This window comes from Sceloporus undulatus, chromosome 8 (genome assembly GCF_019175285.1).
Source record: "Sceloporus undulatus isolate JIND9_A2432 ecotype Alabama chromosome 8, SceUnd_v1.1, whole genome shotgun sequence".
NCBI lineage: Eukaryota > Metazoa > Chordata > Lepidosauria > Squamata > Phrynosomatidae > Sceloporus > Sceloporus undulatus.
The window spans coordinates 33,986,493-34,000,974 of NC_056529.1; positions in this window are offsets into that span (position 1 = coordinate 33,986,493).

Below are 14,482 nucleotides of genomic sequence, written 5' to 3' on the forward strand. Positions count from 1 at the left end.
CTGGCTTTCTTTTGTCGTTGTTATTTGATGCACTGCAGAAGCAAGGGAATGCATTTGGGGCCATAACCCTTCTTTACACCTTCTTTAAGCTTAATTTCAGTGTCCAGTTGTGGATTTCTCTTAGGGTCTGAACAGACAGGCCAAAATAAAGCTGCTTTGGGTCACTTTGAACATATGCTGTTTAAATGTTGCATGCATCCTAAGAGGCCAGAAGTCGCGCCAAAGCCATGCTCCAGTCCTAAGAACTAAAGCACGGTTTTGGCACAGCCTCTGGCCTCTTAAGATGCGCGTGTCATTTAAACAGCATACCTCCAAAGTGACCCAAAGCAGCTTTATTTTGGCCTGTCTGTTCCGCCCCTAGTTCTTGCTTCTTCCTTCCTAAAAAGGCCTTTCATTTAAAAAAAATTACAACTTGTCAGTTAATATATACATATTTCCCATTCATGTTTAAGATTTGGGGTCAAAGTGTTTACAGTTCTATCACAAAACGTACTCTTTACGTCTGTTATTGTATATTCTATAACATATTTATCTATTTTTCCCTTCTTCATCCATTATTTGCAAAACGTTGCTTGTTCTGATTGTTCTTAAAGATGCGTGAGAGTATTTTTACTCCAAATACATAGGCTTTCCTATAGTCCACCTTTCTTTACAATATCGCAACACTAATTTCCAATCCTCATTCCATTGTTTGAGTGGCCTTTCATTCAGCCTAGCTGTAACTCTGTCCATTTTGTGGCACATCTAAAACTTTATCTAAACAATCTTCTATTGTCGGTATTTCAGGGCTTTTCTGTTTCCTTGCAAAAATGATCCTTGCTGCTGCCACTATATGGAATAAACACTTTAGATGTTTCCTTAATATTTTGTCCTGCACAATATTTAACAGCCTTTAAACTATTCCTTTCCTACCACCATTTTTCCTCCTCCATATAAGACAGGGATTAGCAAACATATATATGTGTGTGTGTGTGTGTGTGTGTGTGTGTGTGTGTGTGTGTGTGTGGGTTTTTCAGGCTATGTGACCATGTTCTAGAAGAGTTTATTCCTGATGTTTCACCAGCATCTGTGGCTGGCATGGAATAGAATGCTGGCATGGAAGAGAGCTGGATATATATATACAGTGTGACCCTTGTTAGGGAGGAAATTCCATGTTAATCTGTGTACCCAGGGTCACACAGTGTGTATGTATGTATATATGCTCTATGCTAATTTTGATCTCTATATATCTATATATATATATATATATATATATATATCTATATATATCTCCAGCTCTCTTCCATGCCAGCATTCTCTGAAGATGTCAGCCCACGATGCTGGCAAAACATCAGGAATAAACTGTTCTAGAACATGGCCACAAGCCAAAAAAACCCACAAAAAACTATGGATGCCAGGCCATTGAAAACCTTTAAAAAAAAAATACTTTCATGGACTACAGTTTCCAGAGCCAGATGCGCACAGAAGCAGCCCAGAGTATACTGGCCCCGAAGCTGCCCTGACATCTGCCCATTGCCTTGGGCTCTCCATTGCAATGCTGGGTATCACAATGGTGATGGCACAACCATCGCTGGCATGAGTCACCCACTCTGAGGTCAGAACAAGGCATCCAGTGTCAATTGCATGGCTGGGTGCCGACCTCAGAGCAAGTGACTTGTGACAGCGGCAGTGCTGACACATTGTTGACAGCTGCCTGGCATCGCAATGGGCTTCAGTTCCTGGGAGAAGAACCAAAGCAAAAGATTATTTTAAGCCATTGTGTGTGGGGGGGTATACTTTGGGTTCGGTGTTGATCTTTCACACCAGAACTGGGAATGAGGCCCTGAATCATACAGACTGCTCACTGGAATATCGTATTTGGCCCATGTGGATAATTCCCAGAATACCCCAACTACCATGGTCAATCAACATGGTTCCCAATGTAGCTCCAAGGCCTTATGGGAAGCATAATTGGCCGCTCCATAGGACTGCTGTTGTTTCCATAGACAGGCCCATAAGAGGAACCCACTAATTTCACATAAGACCAAACCCCCTAAACATTACTTCCAAAACACATTACAAGGTTTCTACCATGTAAGCATAATTTATATCTGTATTTCTGAAGTTGTGTTCTTACTAGAAAATGTATAATGTTCAACCGGATACCCCAAGTTGGCTTTCTAGAAAATATCAACAAATGCCATCTATAGTAGGCAGAAAACCTACCTTATCTTGCTCTGTCTATCTCCTATCCACTACTTCAAGCTTGGTGATATATTCCTCATATCCTTTTACTAGCTAATCTCCTTTGCTAATGGAAGTATCCTGATTAATAATTTCCTTGCTTTCAAAGGCAATACTGGATACACACAACATGCAGTCGTTCACCAAAAGAGAATGTATTGCCCCCTACACAACTTAAATGAATGGCCAAATGAATGGGTCTTAGAGTAAACCAAGGCTGAACTAGAAATAAGGATGACTAAAGTGAGACTGATGCACTTTGTATATATCATGAGAAGATGTGACTCATTAGAATATATTATAATGCTTGGTAAAGTGACGGCAAGTAGGTGCCTGAAGGTGGACTGATTCAACCAAGGATCATAGCCCTGAGTTTGAAATGCCTAAGCAAGGCAGTAGGTAGTCTTGGAGGGCTCTCATTCATAGGGTCACCCCATACATTGAAGTCAACTGGATGGCAAATAACAACATAACATATGGCTCTATTCTCTTGCATCCTGTGCTACTGATGGGCATTCTGTGTACTACACTGTAAATGAAATACAGCTCATACATATAAAGCTATATGCAAACAAACCAGTTAACATCACTGAGCAGTGTGTCTCCTTTCGCGTTGTGTGTGTGTGTGCCTTCAAGACACCTGTAGGCTCATGGCAACCCCATTAATTTTTCATAGGGTTTTCTTAGGCAAGGACTACTCAGAGTGGTTTGTCAGTTCCTTCCTCTGAAATATAGCCTGCAGTGCCTGGTATTCGTTGGCAGTCTCCCATGAAAGTAATAACCAGGCCCTGTTCAGATTCCAAAATCAAGCAGGATCTGGAGCCTTTAGGGTATTTAGGCCCTCCTTTCCCATATCCCATCTCAATTCAAACAGTTCAGAGACAGGTCATTTTTTCCCCTTTCATTTTGGAACTGTAGACAATGATGGGATCCCTTCTCTTGATTCTATATATTCATATGAAATACTCTCACCAGTGGATTGAAAAACATCTAAACTAATTTTGTATAGGCATCTCTAGACATGCTAAGAAAAATGCATTCTCTCTTTCTCTCTTCCCTTATACACATACAGTACACTGTTTGTCTGCTGTTTCTTTCCTAGAGGCTTTGCTGCCATCTCTCAGCGCACTGAAGAACCACACTCTGGGAGGGATAACCCAGACTCAAGAGGCAGATGAGCAATATAAACAGGAAGGCTGAGATGATAGACAGACAGACAGACAGACAGACAGACAGACAGACAGACAGACAGCCAACATCCATTCCACCAAGTCAGAAGAATGAAGTTAATCACTATACACATTTTAATGCAGGCCAACACGGCTACCCCAAATATGTTTTCTGGATTCGAAGATACCCATGAACCCTAAATAAGAGAAAGCTAAAGACTAGGACTTAACTCTGAGGTTTCTATCTCCAACAAAGATAAAACTTTCTCATTTGGATTACAGTTGGTAAGTTTTGCTTATAGAGCACCTAAATGTTTTTTTTCCAGATGTAGCAGTGCAGAGGCTTCTTGAGAAACTCAGTGTTGTTGCCCTAAGAAAGGGGCCTGTATCCTAACAAAAGACAGACACAGCCTGGATCCCAAGAGAAGTTACTTTACTGCTGCTAATGGAGTTTACATTTTACTGTCCATTGTCTGAGACCCCACATGCCCAAGAAGAGACATGGCCTCTGCCTGCATTGAGATCCTTCCAACCAACTGACCTACAATAGATATAACATCCGATAGGAAATCTAAACCTCTGATTCTAATGTTCGTCTTACTAACATTACTTCTTACTGAATCGCCGTCCTTCTTCTGCATGTTTTAAAACTTTTGCTTGATGAAGAAGCCAGTGGAGGTTAAAAAGTTTGCATAATATATTTTGTGTGTTTAAGGTATTGCTCTTTGGTGGGTTTGGTGGGTGCATTTGTGTTTGTGTACACATTCTTGCATGAAATGTTTTGGTTTCCACTCTCATCAGTTGCTAGGTGCCTTCAAGTTGGCAATTCAGAACAATCTGTTTTCAATATTTTTTGGTGGATAATGGTATCCTCTAGATTGAGGCCATGTGGTGTTATGGTTTTAAGACTATGCATCTAGAAAGTCTTCTTTTTGTCCAAAATGCCTCAAGGAGATGGCATTTCATTACAAAAATATCGGAGATGTTTGGAGCTAAGATGCTTGGCCACTGGTTGCTCCAACTTCCTCTTCAGGATTGCAGACTAGCGACTCCTGAAGCATGTAGATAGATCTGTGGTTGTTTCCCCCATGTACTGCATTTGACATCTTGTATATCTACATTCAATCACATAAATAAGATCGCAGGACCAGCAGGTGATGTGTTCTTTAATATAGTTGTTTCACTAGTCACTATACGCCTAAAAGTGACAGTCTATGGAAGGTAGTTACAGATGATGCAATGCTTTAAATCACACGGGTGCAGTTTACACACACACACACACACACACACACACACACGGGACACATGATCATATCTCATTAGTAGTCAGGGAGTAGCCATGTTCATGAATACACTTCCAAGTCAGAAGCATTATTATTTCACTTCATGGCATGCACTGGCAATATTTTCCATCATACAATGCTATGAGAGATGCAAATGTATCCTGAAGCCTCAAAAAGAAAATAAGAAATAAGAACTGTAGGTTTCTCCCTTCTGCAAAGGTGCTTTTTTGTACTGAATATTTATCATATATACCTGCATATATATGGGGTTCAGAAATATGGATTTTGATATGACCTGTGGACCAGTTGACGGTAAAACCTAGGGGCACGTAACAAAGGATGTAAAGGACAAGACAAAGGAAAACAACGTCAAAGAACTTACAAAATTCCAACAGGCGTAACTGTTTATGCTCCCCATAAAGGCTTGCTGGATGAGGAGACAACTATGATAAATGCTAGGTGTGTGATGTGTGGGGCTAGGAAAACATGCACACATCAAAAGGGATGTAAAGGCAACAGTTAAGGTACAGCATCAAAAAGGAAACATCCCTTCTCTGAACAGAGTGGTGAAATGCAAGAGCTTAGGCCTGATCTAAGCCCGGGGGAACCTAAAAGATTCATTGACACCCCCACACACTCTCTCATTGCTTCTTTGAAAGGAAGCACCAAAGAGCCACTGCCAGTATTTTCCTGCCCAGGCATTCAAAAAGGCCAGAAGTGGCACCATGGCAGAAAGAACAGAGTGGATCAGTGCTTCTTTCAAGTGTTTGCAGGACTAGCCAAGTTCTCACCTTTTGATGTGAAGTCGAAGGCTTGCATGGCCGGCATCCATCGTTTTTTGTGGGTTTTTCGGGCTATGTGGCCATGTTCTAGAAGATTTTCTTCCTGTCGTTTCGCCAGCATCTGTGGCTGGCATCTTCAGAGAATTCTCACCTTTTGCCATTCTAATCAAGTGAAGGGAATGGTTCCTTTTTTGATAAGAATACAGGTGCCATACTTACATTGACCCATGGATCAGTTATTGTGGGGTCAATTTTTTTACCAAACCTTCTAGGCTTATATAGATCAGTATATACAGCAATAGCCTACTGGATCCAGGGCTCACAGACTTTTTTTGATGATCAGGGACGATGACATCATCTGCCACTCTTCTGGCTGCATCCACACTGCAGAAATAACCCAGATTGGCACCACTTTAACTGCCATGGCTCAGTACTATGACATTCTGAAAACTGTAGTATTGTGAGACATTTAGCCTTCTCAATCAGAGGACTCTGGTGCCACAACAAACCACAATTCCAAGAATTCCATAGCACTGAGCCATGTGGCAGTTGAAGTGGTGGTGTCAATTATTTCTGCATTTGCAGATGCAGCCAGAGCTCCTTGTTCCCTCTGACTTTAGCAATCCTCACAGGAGTGAAGCAGGAGGAGGATTTTCCCAGCAACAATCTAACATTGTGAGCTGTTACTGTAAAATATTGTTTGGTGGCGTAGTTTTCCATAGGTAATTAATGAACAGACACCTATTAGCAGTACAAAAACCCATGGTAGAGTCAAAAACAGTTTGAACTAGTTTGTTCATAGAATTGGAAGAGGCCACAAGAGCCATCCAGTCCAACCCCATTCTCCCATGCAGGAACTCACATTCAAAGCACCCTTGACAAATGGCCATCCAGCCCCTGCATGAAGACCTCCAAAGAAGGAGACTCCACCACTCTCCAAAGGAATGTGTTCCACTGTCAAACAGTTCTTACTGTCAGGATGTTCTTCCTAATTTTGAGGTAGAAACCCTTTTCCTGTAGTTTGCACCCCATGCTCCAGGTCCTATTCTCTGGAGCAGCAGAAAATAAGATTGCTCCAGCCTCAACATGACCTCTGTTCAAATACTTAAACATCGCTATCATATCACCTCTTAACAGTCTCTTCTCCATGCTAAACAAATCCAGCTCCCTAAGTCTTTCCTCATAAGGCATGGTTTCCAGACCCTTCACCATTTTAGTTGCCCACCTTTGGACACGCTCCAGCTTCTCAACATCCTTTTTGAATTGTGGTTCCCAGAACTGGACACAGCATTCCAGGTGAGGCCCGACCAAAGCAGAATAGAGTGGCACTTTTCTAAACAATATACCTCCATTGATGCAGCCTAGAATTGCAATGTCTTTTTAGCTGGTATGGTTTAACCCCACCTCCAGCGATTTTGAGCTCTCCATGGCTTGAGATGGTTGTGATGAGTCCCTGCAATTCTACAGTAACCACTACAGCACTGTGGGGATTGTTAGTCTCGACAGATAAACACCAGCCTCAAGGCAGAATGGGCGTCCACACGACGCACACCCCGAAACTGCCCTAACATTGCCGTCATACCATGCACCCAACCACATGGCGGGCGGCGTCATGACGTTCCACTGGCACTGCGACCAGATGACACAGCACCAAAGGTGTACCAAAAAGCTGCAGTGGTTATGGCTCCCTTTCTGTGGTGCAAAAAGGAGCCTCTTTTGCAGCTCCTTTTTGCATCGTGGAAAAGCCAGATGGGATCATGGCATGTAGTTGCTGTGGCCCCAATCTGGCAAAGAAAGAGCCGGCTGCAGGCGGTCTGTTCAGCCCATAAGTCCCCAGAAATCTTACACATCACCAGATGTAAATAGCATACATGAGACAAAGTTTACAATAACATCATATACACGCAGCTATTTTTTTCCAATAGGTGATGAGTGGTGGTTACTACAGATCCATTTTGGACTAAGTTCTCCATACATACAGAACTTACCAAAGTTTTGAGCTTAATTGTGCTTCCAGTTTGGCCATACACTGCCGAGAGGGGGTCATCCTGGATCACCGCAATAGTCTTTTTCTTCTTTTTAAATCCTAAATTAAACAAACAAACAGAAAAACCGTCATGCGTTTATGATGCCTGACTAATCTTGAACATCTGGGCTTGGGAACTGTGAAATTCAAAATGACAGAGAAGATGGAATGGCTCTTGAAAAACAACATAGGTCTGCCAGAACCCCCTTATTTTAATGACTGTCCCATATTTAAGGAGAAGCTCTAACTTCAAAATTTCCATTTTCTCTTTGAATGTATACACCTGGCATCATAAATTTTGTATTGATCATGTTATTTATTATCATTTGAACATTTTTAGCCTAGGCATAATTTGGAAGTCCAGCAGGAGAAAGACACAGGCTTGCGTCTCATCAGTGGCAAAAGTATAGAATATTTTGCAAGGGAGGAATTCATTACCTCGCTCACACCATGAAGAAAACCCTTACATAACTCACTTTCTTCCTGCAGAGACTCCCTACAATGGCCATTAGTGGGAGATGGAGAAGTTCCATCGTACTGCTTAGCCCTAGGCTCAAGTCACCAACACAATCATCACGCAACACAAGGCCATCTTTGCTCACTTCCTTAACTCTCCTGCCTCCTAGGCCTGTCGGTGAAAGCGACGAGGGAATTGAAAAATAAGGTGGCGATGCTACCTCTGTGTAGTAGCAACTAGAGCAGGATGAGACTCCCACCAATGCCAGTCCTCTTGCACAGTTTTCTGTTTCATTGCTACTTCCACATTTTAACCTACCGATCAGCCTGTGACCAAGGAGAAATCTGGAATTTACTGCTTCCACTGGCCCAGCCAGCCAGGACATTTTTTGGTCCCTTCTATCCAGGATTTCTCGGGTTTTCCTGGGACAAATGGTAACCCTATTATGCACAAGCAGAACTTCTGGTAATTCCCACTGCAGAAGGGGGAAAACAGGTGCTTTCTTTCCTAACATCCGACAGACTGCCCAAAAGGGTGGGCTGGAGCTGCACTTTTTTGCTCCTGAGGGATGCCGCAGCAGCCAAACTGGTGTGCACAGCCAACACAATGAGTATACCATTGCCACACTGCCACCTGTCAGTGGTGCCGCAATGTGCGGATGCTGCGCCACACTTGCGTCATCATGGCACCCCCCCCCCCCCGTGTGGATGGGAGGCTGCCATGACACTGGCACTGGCACGTACTAGGGTTTGGGAGCGTGTGGTCACTGCACCCACCCAAACCCTGGAATCAGTGCCAGAATGGCACTTCCCGCTCGTTTGTACCGGGCCTTACTTTCCCCCTGCTCTTCCTATGCTTTGGGTTTAACTGCAGCAAACTGGGACAACTCCATGTTTCCATGGCCTAGGAGTATAAAAGCAAAATAGAAAAGCTACCCTCTCTTCCCAAAACTGAAAAACATAATTCAAGGGAGGTATTCAACAAAAGTGCCACCTGGTCCCCATGCCCATGAGGACTCTCTTCAGTTCCAGGAGGGCCACCACTGCTGCCACTATTCTCACACTGGGTTAACAATCATTGCCATCCAGAAGAGAGCGGCTGATTCAGGAGAAACGCTCGCGCTCTTGCCAAAGCCCCATTTACACTCTGAATGTTCAGCCCAGCCGCAGGGCTAAACAGAGCCAGTCGGAGCGTAGGCTTTTGTGGTTCCTAATGCAGTTTTCAGACATGCATTTCCATGGGCGTGTTTACGCCTGGACACACAGGCGGCAGCATGTGGTGAGAGAGGATGTCGTTATGTGGGCAGAGGAGCTGCTCCAGAGAGTCACACATCTCAGCTCCCCTCACCACAGGCCTTCCTGCTCTTACACCAGGGAAGGGCCGCCTTGGAGAAAGGACTTGCTTTTCCCTCACGTTGAAAAAGTTCTCTTTATCCCTCCCCAGCCACACAACCTGAGTTTTTGTATACATGATGTAAAAATGCCTACATACAAGTATGTTTTGAATTTGTCATTTCCCCAGGATATAGATACATCACACAAAAATGTGTTGCTTGTGCACCACACGCTAAGCAGCAACTTGTGGGTGAGGAGGCACCTATAATCCAATGTAAAAGAGAAATGGAGGATATCCTAGATTGACTGTATGGCCCAAACCACAGTAGTAGATACAGCATGCTGTACTGGTTTGAGCATTGGACCATGGCAACCAAGCGTCAAATCCTGACTCAACCATGCAAACCCACTAGGTGACTTTGGGCAAGTCATGCTCTCTCCTTACTACCATTGTGCTTGCTGGGAGAATTTGGGAGTTTGTAAGAGTAACTTTTCTAAATCTGAGATATCTCAAGCCAGCAAGGTAAAGCCTCCTGAAAACAATGGCTGGAAGCAATCTTGGTAATAGGCAAGAGAGACGAGAGACACACGGAGAGGCTCATAAGAATTACCCTATTCAGGAGGATGGAAAGCATATAGCTGACTCCCCCTGACTCCAACTCCATATTCTTCCTGTTTGGCTGCTACAGTTCAAAATATTTTCAATGAAAGAGCCAGACCAGCTTACTTAAATTTTGCTAATAAGACATGGCTGGCTCCAGTTTTCAGCCTATGCGGAGTGGCTTTGATGGTCTGATGGCTCTCAGAAGGGGCAACTTTCCCTTTTAATATTTTTTTTCACTATTCAGCATGTTATGAACAGTTGTCTCAACCGCTGCAGCCACAGCTCCACCAACATCCAGACATCTGCAACCCCTTAGTGTGTGGCATTTTTCTTCCTCCCACCTTCATCTTGGTTTTGCTAGCTTTAATCCCACATACCCTACTTGCAAAACATAGATGTCATTCTGGAATTCATTTCCCTAAACAGAATCGTCTACTGCAAGGGTGGGAAAGGGCAGCCCATGGGCCACAGACTGGCCCAGATCCCACTTTTGCTGCTCTTCCAGGCCCCCGAGGATGGAGCAGCACATGCCAGTATACCAGTTTGCATCCACATCATCCACCAACTTTTTCTTGCTCTGATCAATCTGACAGTATGGTGCTTTCTTGACTGTAAAGCTCCTGGCTGGGGGATTTGGGGAACTACCATCTCAAAAAGTAACTTTTCCATGCTCTGAGGTTGCTCACAGCAATATTTTGTTGCTGTGAAAAAGCATCCTGTCCTCCCACTCCAACTACTGCAGCTAGATTCAGAGAGAAAAGCTGGGAGATGGACCCACTTTCTCAACTGCTAGCAGACTAGAAGTTCCATGGATGGGTATACTTTCTTGTCCTGTCCTTTGAGAGGAGAAAGAAGACAGAAATGCTATTGCCACTGTCAAAGCTCTTGAATTAGGATCACCACTTTTGTTTTTCCTGAGATGTTCTGCAGTATTAGCAGCCAAGTTTCAATCGGGTGCAGTATTATTCTCAGTATTATTCTCTATATGCTGGCATTTGACCAGCGCAGTGGTGATTTTAAATAATTTACCAAAATTCACAAATTTTTCATGCTCGGAACATAAAACATCCGAAATAGCAACCATTCTTTTCACATTACCATGCGATTGTGAATGGGTAACAGGTTGTTGATGGATCTTATCGCACCACTGTTCTGTTTACTAGTTAGCGATCCAAGATTAAGTAAGTAAAATCAAACCACTGTAAATCCCATTTTCCCTGTCCCAGATAAAAGGGTTGCCTCTCAGCACTAAGACGTCTTATTTTCAATAAGAATAAGGGGTGCAGTCAAACCCCTTTAAATCCCCTTCTCTCTGAATTACCCCCTGAATGAACTATGGCACATACGTCAATACTGGGCTGGCTGCAGAATTAACAGCTATTCACAAGATGTTCCCATTTATTAAAAGCAGTGGCAGAAGCAGAGATGGACTACAAGATACCAACTGCCTACCCACAATGTGATGCAATATGATCCCATGATTCCAGTTTCAATCCTGCTTCTTTCTTTAAAAACAAAGAGATAACCTCCTAAATCAATGCCGGTGGAAGAGTGGACTTTTGGATCACAAGGCGGCCTCGACTGTAAGAAAGGAAAAGATGGAAACAAATACCTGCTTTGCCTATAGATGCCTATAGATGTTTTAGTCTCTGGCCACTCTAGTTAAAAAGAAGTGCCCTGCCTGTACAATTGCTATCGGTTGTAACATTGTTTGTTTCTTCTTCCATGCAATCCTACACGACCAACGCATTGGGAGAAGAAACAAATCTGGGTCTTTGGAGGCTATGCAAGGGGAACATGAACATACACTTTGGCAGGTTCTATCAAGTTGACAATGCTTTGAATATGCCTCCAGAAGCAGACTGTGTGTCTGATCCTGGAGCCTATTCACACCATAGAAACATAGAACCATAGAAGCATAGAGTTGGAAGAGAACACAGTTATAACACTATGATTCCACTTTCACTGCTGTAGTTCTGTCCTATGGAATCCTGGGATTTGCACCAGGTGACAAACTGGCCCCAACAATGATAGGCAGAATAGCTGCGATTTGTGTCTGTGAAGACAACCTACGTCAGTAAAATCTTTGATAACTTTGTTTGTTTCACAGCATCCAAGTGGTGTAGATGATTCTCTTCCTCCAGTTTGTCTTCACAACAATCTTGTAAGTGAAGTCAAGCTGACAGGGGGAAAATTGGTTCAATGCCATCCACTGAGTTTCATGGCTCAGCAGGCATCTGGACTTGCTTCTCCCAAGTCTCAGTCCAGCTCTTTAATTACATCACATTGGGCCTGAAATGGGGCTGTATGGACACATAAACTGTACCAATACAACCCAACTTCCTACGTTCTTGTTGTGAGATGTGTAACATGTGTGAAACATATGCCTTTGCCAATCAAGTACATGGGTGTCGATCAATGTTGAGATGCACATATGTAAAGATCACACGGCAACATATAAGCTGTATCTTGTGTACCACCAGGGTTGGTGTAGAGTACCAGTGAGAAGATCTTATGTGAAATGAATCAGTTGGAATTGCAATGAAGTCAACATTTTTTCTTACCCTGGATTTCTGGCCCGATATGCTCTGGTTTTGCTAGCACATTCTCTCCACAGTAAAGCCAAGAGAGCAGTCAAGTGAGAGACACGATCTGTCATAAGCAATGCAGTTTGGGCTGTAGTGTCAAAATTCATTCCCAGAGCATCTTTATGGATACTGCTGGATGAGATACAGAATGAGATGAACAATTCCCTCTGGGAGTATAAGGAAACAGCACACAAATGTGTGCTTTCCAGAAGGCTATTGCCATTCATGTTACAGTTCTATGAACTTCTCCTGAGTCGCCATGGCTTGGGACTTCTTGCAAACCAGAGAGTTTCCAGGGCCACACTGCTTCTCCAAACTTTATGTAAGGGATTCATTTAATAGCCTCTCATTCAAGCCATAAGCAAATAATAATATATATTTTTAAAGGCCACTAAAGAAACTTGTAATTCGAGGATCGAGTTGACTCAGACCCACAAGGAGCCCCCAAAACCATTTTGGACCCTGATACTCCCTGGCCTTCCACCAAAACAAAACCCTTCAAGGGCAGAAAAAATCGAAGTTCTTTGACATCTTCCTCCATGATTTTGGAAGAGAAGATCACCTAACTCCACCTCTGTGTTGAGACTTTTCAGCACATCAGAGTACAAGAGGAATTCCTGGGTCTACAGAAATAAAAGGAAGAACCTGCCAATGAAAAGAAAGAGGGCTGCCACCCTGGATGGCAGTCACTGTCAGGAATAGACCGGGAAAAAGGAATTCAGAACCACTCCAACTGAGCAATTGCTGAGAATAATTGTGGAGAAGATGTGCAAACAGGAGACCAGCCAGAAAGGAGCAAGGTAACCACCAACCGCAGCAAAAGGAGTAGGAAGGTGCTGGCGATTGGGGATTTATTGCTCAGGAGTATAGAGGGACATGTGTGCCAGCCAGACAAGAGGAACTGAGAAGCCTTCTGTCTCCTAGGATGTAACTGACAACTTGCAGAAACTCATCAAGAACATTGATTTTATGAATGTATATTTCATGACATAGTATTTGTATTAATTTACACTTTTATAGTATTGTTTTCATACCATACACGACTTCCGGTTTACGTGGAAGCTGCATGGTGATTAAATGAATGGTGTGTGTGCCCGCCCCACCACAAGCACGAGCCCCATTATACTGAATGGGGCTTGAACATATTTGCTTTACACAAGAGGGGACCTGGAACGGATCCCCTGCGTAAGGTAAGGCTCCAATGTATTTTATTAATTTTATAATTTTGTTTGTGGTTTTAGATTGTGCACCGCAGGCAGGTTTTTGTTTCTATTTTGGACTGCTGTTCTCTCTCCTTTGTAAAGTGCTTTGTAAAGCCTATGGCGCTATACAAATAAACGCAAGAAGAAGAACACAGAGCAGTACCCCTTTCTCCTTCTTCATGTGGGCACCAAAAATGCTAAGAACACCTTTGAGCAACAATGTGCTTTATTATGATCACAGAGCAGATACAAGCCAGATGGCTGCAAGACAATTGGAAATCAAGGAAAAGAAAAGACCACTCACAAGTATAAAAAATCCCAGATATACATGGGTGGCAATACAGCAGCCAGTACCAAATCAAGGCTAATAGCATTCACTGGAAGTGATACATACCGCAGCAGGGCTTGATCAGCTTACTTCTAGTAGAACACATTAAATTACCAAACTTGGCAATCTTTGAAATGAATTTTTTGGAAGAATCTGAGAGAAGATGTAAAAATGATCAGGCCTGTCTGGGAACTGCTTCAAAATCAGATCTATTGATTGAGAACAAATGTCCTTATACTACAGTACAGACAATATATCAGAACATGCTCCATCGTTTCAACTATGCCTGACTGGCAAGGGCAGGTACGCTGTACATAGGAGATTAGTAAGTATCTCCCTGTTAGATACCTGTGTAAATTTACAGTGCTTTATAAATAAAGCTTAATAATAATAATAATAATAATAATAATAATAATAATATCTTCCGGTAGAGCAGATGGCAGGATGTTAAAACAGGCCAGAGTAAAGGCTCTGCAATATTTTGGA